Source organism: Urocampus carinirostris, chromosome 15, assembly GCF_059441175.1.
Source record: "Urocampus carinirostris isolate Australia breed hairy pipefish chromosome 15, RoL_Ucar_1.0, whole genome shotgun sequence".
Taxonomy (NCBI): Eukaryota; Metazoa; Chordata; class Actinopteri; order Syngnathiformes; family Syngnathidae; genus Urocampus; species Urocampus carinirostris.
This window is the reverse complement of record NC_142363.1, coordinates 6192804-6200505: the sequence shown is the minus strand read 5'-3', so window position 1 is coordinate 6200505 and position 7702 is coordinate 6192804.

Here is a 7702-nt window from a genome sequence, read left to right as displayed (position 1 = left end):
TTATAAATAAAATATGTAATTTCGGGCCCCTCGGGCCGGGCCAGCAAATCCAGTTAATTAGTCGGGCTCGGTCCGGGTCGGGTTTATTACCCCTCGGGCCTGCGTCGGGCTCGGGTGCTTTTTTTGGGCCCGATCTTACCTCTAATCTGTACACTGGTGCTTGGTCATCGCTATTAACTCAATTTTGCGCTTGCAAGATTTGGAATGCTATGGATTCGATTTGCATCAGCATTATTTTATATCCGAGCCATTACTCATTAAAGGAGCTATATATGGCCCGTGAGCAACGTCTCATACTCAAATATTATACAGTATTTTTTTTTTACTAGGCAAACATGGGAAAAAACTAATTTGAATTACTGACAGAGTATGAAAATAATATACGAATGTGTTACTGATTCGATACAGAATCTAAAATAGCCTGTTGGTCAGCTAAACACTGTGCCTTTATTGTCTTTTCAAGATTGTTATAAACGTATTCATATTGTTGATTGGTCATAGCATCAAGTGTTTGTTATCAATGCTTGTGAAATTAATCGCAATTATAAAATAATTGTAAACTGTCTCTAAGGATCCGGCTCTGCCTGCCTCCTTCATCTGGTTGAGATAAGTAAAACAGCACCCATGGGACTCACAGATACAGATCATATCTGTAGAAGAATACTAATGACGGTCTGCGTCCCATTGAAGGCTATTTATTGGTTGTGGGAAGAGCTTGGGAATGGATTTCCCTTTGCGTGGTGTAACGCCCCCTGCATGTGTTTTTGTATGTGTGTGTGAGCGGGAAGGGGAGGGGGCAGCTGGTTGTTTTGGGCAATGATCATACCAACCCCCCGCCCCCTCCCCCAGCAGGAACTGCTAGGGATGATAAGAGATCGGAAGGACATTCATCCGTCTATCCAGCCAGATCCCTACCCCCTCCTACCCCTCTCACACTATACACGCCAATGCATTTCATCCACCTAGGATCATCCTCCCTGGGAATCAATCATGAGAAATGAGCGTGAGAACAAGTTCAGGTGTCAAGCTTTTTTGTATAATGATGATGATCATCGTCAGAATTTGGTCGTCGGGGCCCCACTAAGGACGCAACTATGGACAGCTTTCCCCACTGCTGACGGTTCTTGTACTGTTTTCGGACCATACAGGGCTCCCCCGAGGTCTTAAAAATTTGAAAAAGTCTTACATTTGAAAACTGCCAATTAAAGCATTAAAACGTCTTAAATTTGTCTACATGCCTTAAATGTAACTCTGAAATGTCTTAATGTGTCCCCGTGTTATCTGCATGATAGAGCTAATAACTGTATTATAACTAAACTAACAAAAGTATGGAACGTTGTGTAAATGTCTATCCATCCTTTAACTGCACTGCTTATCCTCAGTAGGGTCAAGTGGGTGCCGGAGCCGATTCCAGCTATCCTCAGCCAGTGGGCAGGTGACACCTTGAACTGGTTGCCAGCCAGTGGAGGGCACACAGAGACAGACAACCATCCACTTGCTCATTCACACCCAGGGACAATTTAGACCCGCTAGTTAACCTGACATGCATGCTTTTAAAATGTGGTAGGAATTAACCTGACATGCATGTTTTTGGAATGTGGGAGGAAACCCACGCAGACGCTGGGAGAAGATGTAAACTCCACACGGGGAGGCTGCCGTAGCTGGACTTGAACTCTGAACCTCTGCACCGTGGGGCTGTGCGCTAACTACCCAGCCCTCATGCTGCCAGTAGGGTCGCGGGGGTGCTGGAGCCCATCCTCATGGAGTGTGCAGGGGACTCCCTGAACTGGTTTCCAGCCAGTCACAGGGCACACAGGGACAGACAATTAGCTTGCACATTCACACCTAGGGACAATTTGGACCGGCCAATTAACCTGACATGCATGTTTTTGGAATGTGAGTGGAAACCGGAGTGTCCGGAGGAAACCCACGGAAGCACGGGGATAACATGACCTCGGAACTGTGCCACCAATGCGCTAACCACTCAGCCATGTGAGTATGATAAGTTGTGTGAATGTATTTTTCTTTTTCTCCGTCTTTCTGACCGAAAATGATGTGTAGGTCAACAAACATAGATATTCGCGTTTTCGAAAATGCAGCAGTACGTTGGAGCGTTACGTACAGTCAGTCCCTAACCTGCTGTGGTCGACGGAGTAACTTTGGGATGGTAAAGTTTAGGTTTAACCTGTTGTGGTTGAGTGATTTGAAGTTCACCAGGGAATGAGTGGGAGGTGTCGCCCAGCCGACACCCAAACGCTTTGCGGTAGATATGGCAAGGATAATGGCGCCAGTCGAGCACGGACATCTGTCATGGGGTCGCCCGGCTGACGTCCCGAACTCGTTGCAGCGGCGGGCCGATCCTCCACCCTGAACGGTTCCAGTTCGCACCCACACAGTCATCCGCCTCCGTGCCAGGAGCATAAGAGGACTGGGACCGCATACAGGTTTTAGAGGTCAGTGCGAGCGGTCGCCCCGAGTTCGGTTTTACCACTTGGTCACCACGGTCAAAAAGTTGGCAATGGTCCATTTTTTGATTTTGTCAGCCCAGTTCTTTTTTTGGTCGACCTCTCCTCCTGCCTATTTGGACTGTGTCCTGGAAAATGATCTTGGCGAGTCATGATAATCTTGTGAAATGACCATACTGCTGAAGTTTTTGTCTGTAACAGTTCTTCGTTGGGTCCAATGTGACTTCTGATGGTGTTGTGCACTGTTTTGTTTGTCACATGGGCTAAGGAGCTGATGCCTAGAAGTTTCCTGTAGAATCCCATCTCCTTAGCCTGGATGTTCCTATCATAAGTCTGATCTTTGATTTACTGCTATGTTCTCTTCCCCTCAGATGGGTTCAATTTAGGCAGTATGTAACACAAACAAATGATTCGGACTTGCCAGTCCAATACCTTTGGAAATTGATGACAATATGTCATCTTCTGTGCCTTGTACACATTCCGGTTAGCCTATCATTATGGGAATATAACTTTGTTTTAAACGAAGGGTCTTCTGAAAATGAAAGTGTCTCACAGGTTTCCATCCAAATGCGCTATGAACCGAATAGTTACCCACACTACTGAAAATGACTATTGATTGACCTGTGTTGTGCAATATTGTACAGTAGAGCTGTCCAAATTGATGCAAGATGCCTCCTCTATAATGAAACTTACTTTTTTGAATGGTTCCATAATCATAAAAGTAATGATGCATATCTGAAGCATACGGGTCAGGGTATCCTCATTCAGTGCCATGGTCGCACAGTTACTTGTTTTCTTTCAAACTTCAGCTTGAAGCAAACATGAGTGACGCTAAGTGAAGAGAGTAGACCAATAGATTTTGAACTTATAGTAGAACTGGGGAGCCCAAACCTCCACTAAAAAAGTACAACCTGTTCTAAAGGCCCTCCTCTAAGCCTTTTCTTGTGGAAATCAAAGAACAGCAACTTAATTGGCCGATGACATTGATGTTAACAGTTCGTAATAGTCAAAACAACAGTGTGCAATGTTAGTCAAAATAATGAAGTGGCATCCTAGACAATCTCCTTTTCAGTTGTCAAATATTATTATTAGAAAACATTTATCAGACATCATTCAAAATCAAGACAGATTTTATTTGTTTCTTCACAGATATAGTCCTTTCCTTTATTCCCTTTTTTCAAAGGGACACGTTTTAATAGTTGACCACTAGATGTTGCTGTATTGTGTAGTGAACCATACCATTTTTCTTTCACTAAGGTTTGTTAATTTGGGGGTACTCTCAGAATCAAAATGGCGGACAAGCATTTCAGCTCTCTCTAGGTGAGCCTCCTGTAATATAAAATAAAATGAAAATGCTTGTTTTTTATAGTTCATGTGTTTTTTTTGCTTGAATTCAAATCCTTTTTTTATTAGGGATTTTTTTCCCCACTAAAAGCCACCAAACATTCACAGGGCCCAGACATCAAAGTTGAATTTTGTGTCTAAAATAAAAGCTACAATGTTTTATAAATACTTTTTTTGTTATGTACTTTTATTAAATAAATGTGTTTAAAATCAATCATTTGCTTTATGTGTAGCTTCACAATAATTTAAAGTAAAAATCGACCCATTTGTCTATTTAATAATTTGAGCTTTTAAACTTTTTGTCCTCTAAAAAGTTTAGAGTCTCCTTGTGCTTGCGTGGGTTTCCTCCAGGCATTCCGGTTTTCCTCCCACATTCCAAAAACATGCATGTCAAGTTAATTGGCCAGTCCATATTGTCACTAGGTGTGAATGAGCGAGTGAGTAGTCTGTCCCTGTGTGCCTTGTGACTGGCTGGCAACCAGTTCAGGGAGTCCCCTGCCCTCTGCCTGTAGATAGCTAGGATGGGCTCCAGCACCCCCTACAAGCCTTGTGAGGATAAGCTGATGAAGACGTCATGATGATGTCTCCTCAAGGTGTCTTCATTTTCCTCATGCTGAGGTTTTGAGTTTTTCCTTGCCCTCGTGTTGGCCTCAGATCAAGGGATCGTGTAATGGTAGTCTGTGCAACCCTTTGACATATTTCTTGTGACTAAGGGCGTCACAAAGAAACATGACTTGATAACCTAATACAAAATACAAATGGGCCGTCAAATCCAGATAGATTGTACTCTGTCTCTATCTAGTGGACAAAAGGAGAAGTTCCATTTTCACCCCATCTCCGTTGTTTTCCTACAGTCATCACTTTGGTTTTAGCCCGTGGCTGCTGTAAACAAAGTTTCTTTTTTGTTTGGTTGTTCTTGTTTTTTTATGTGTGTGTGAACAATGTATCAGATAGCATAACGTTCTCCCGGTGTTCTCCAGACATGTATGTGATGTCTATAGCAATTTATGTTCTATGGCACAGTGGTTTTTAACCTCTTTAGTATTGTTATATTTGGTATTCCTATTTTATAATCTTTCCCTTGATTATTGTTCAAGACAATTCTGGTGCTTCTAGATCTCAGTACCTTCTTTGAAACAGTTGCTCGCCACATTTTATTATATTGATTCGGACCCCTGGTGAGCATCTCTTGTACAGTTTTGAACTGGTTTCATTCCTACCTCACAGACTGAGTTTTTTTTTAGTTATGGCTGCATGTTCCACCAGAATCCATTAGTTAGTTAGTTAGTATTAGTTAGAGTTAAATGTGGGGTTCCCCAAGTTTCAATTTTAGACCCGGTACTTTTTTATCTGTATATGCTTCCCCTTGGGGAAGTCATCAGGAGACATGGAGTCAATTTCCATAGTTACACTGACAACAATCGGTGCTAAAAAGCACGAGGAAGAATACAAACTACGGAGACTCAATGTGACCGAAATGCTTTATTTCACTTCTGATTTATTTTTGCCCGGCCTTATTCAGTTACCCGCAGCAGCAATATGTCTGTCAATTATGTCAGCCCCCTCTTAGTGTGGCTCTTGTTATATAAAATAAGTGCTAATTTATCGATCTATGAAATTTTAAAGCCTGTTGTTATGATAGTGCATGTACTTCTGCTTATTTTTTGAATCAATATTGGGTTTTTTTTTTCAATAGGAAAATTGTTTTAACCACCGGGAGGCGCTAACTAATACACACTGCCCCATTTGACTAAATATCACTAGTCTGTCATCGTTATAGATCCTGCGGTATTTATGTTCAAAAATCTTTTTCTAGGATCCCGTGCTCATATAAAATAAAAATAACATTTGCATAAATAATACCATTTTCGACCTTCGAGTATTTAAATAAATGCACCTTTCTAGGAAGTTCACGTAATTTAGCTTATTCAAATCAATTTTGTTTTTGTTTTGTTTTTAATAAATGAAGACTTTTTTTACTATTAGCATATGCTAACAGCCACATACTGTCCCTTAAAGACAAAGCAATTCCACATAAGAAAATATTGATTCACACAACAATGACAAAAATGATACAACGATTTTATGTAAAATAAATACACATTCTTCAACCTTTGAGTATTTAAATAATGTTTTATAAGATATTTCATGTGTTTGACTTACTATTCAAATCAACATTGTTTTTCAATGAGAAGATTTTGTCCAATTGGATGCACTAAATGATACATACTGTCCCTGTAAGAAAAGCTTCGCATAGTGCCAGTGAGCAAAAAATGAAAGGTAAAAGCGGTGAAATCTGTGAGAGCTTTTTTTTATATTCTCTAAAAAATATTCCTGACATCACATGGAACACTGTGACCGAACATGAAGGGGGGTACTGTCACGGTCCGTACGTTTTGTACTGTCAATTTACTCCAAAACCTGGGTCAAATAGAAATCGGATCTTACTCTAGTGATTACATTTGTGTATTCATACATCAATTTTCTGCACCGCTTATCCTCACCATGGATGCATATTTAAAATCAGATTTAATAAAACAAACGTTATAATAGCCAGGGTTTGCACTGCAGCTTAAAATACCTAAAAAATGCTTACATTTTAACGATACATTTTCGAAGTGTGCTTAAATTTTGGATGAAGTGCTTAAAATTATCGCCATGTTTTTAAAAAACTCTGCTTAAAAATGACGCCGACACTGCTCCCTGGTAGCTCCGCTTTGCCATTGCATTGCTTCTTCCTTTGTGATGAACTGCAGCAGGCATTAGTTTGTGCGGCATTGCCTTATGAAGCCTCATCGAGGACAGGTGCATGCTACACCTAAACAGGGCATTATAAATGGTGCATGAAATACATATGAATTATGGACATTTATTATGGGCCATACAAAAAAATGGATGTGATAGATTATAATGGGAAAAACAGTTTACAACTGAAAATGTAAACTAAATTATACTTCATTTTACACAACTATATTGAAATAAATTTGTCTTTATTTATTCATGAATTCTTCTGATTCACAGGTGTATTTTTGATTACCGGTACCTCAAGATTTAAAAATCATTTGTCTTGATAAATGCACACGCAAGTTTAAAATTGGAAATCTTAATTGCAGATATAGTTGTGGCTCTACAAAATACATGACTCACACTGGTTTTATTCTGGTAAAGGTTCTACAAAAATTGAGAAATTGACTTTGAAAGTCCTTAAAAGTGCTTGAATTTGGCCACTTTTACAAACTCTGAAAACACAATTGTATGTAGTACCTGATTCAAATAACATTTTTTAGTTTGAACAATTTTATTGACACTTTTAACAGCAAACAAACAATGTAAGGTTTGAACAATTTTTCTCGACACTTTTAACCGCGGGCAGCACGGCGGCGCAGTGGTTAGCGCTTGTGTGGCACAGTTCATGTCATGGGAACCTCCTGCGTGGGTTCAAATCCAGCTCCAGACTTCCTGTGTTGAGTTTGTATGTTCTCCCCGTGCTTGCGTGGGTTTTCTCCGGGCACTCCGGTTTCCTCCAACGTTCCAAAAACATACATTTCAGGTGAATTGGCCGGTCCAAATTGTCCCTAGGTGTGAATGAGCGAGTGAGTTGTCTGTCCCTGTGTGCCCTGTGATTGGCTGGCAACCAGTTCAGGGTGTCCCCTGCCCACTGCTGGGATGAGCTCCAGCCCCCCCCCGCGACCCTAATAAGAATAAGAGGTACGGCTAATGAGATGAGATGAGACTTTTAACCGCAATTAGACATATTCACAATTTCATTATATCATATTATAACAATATGAGGTTTTATCGACATTTTTAACAGCAATTAAATACATTCACAATTTCATTATATCATATTCTAACAATATGAGGTTTCAACAATTTATCTCGACACTTTTAAC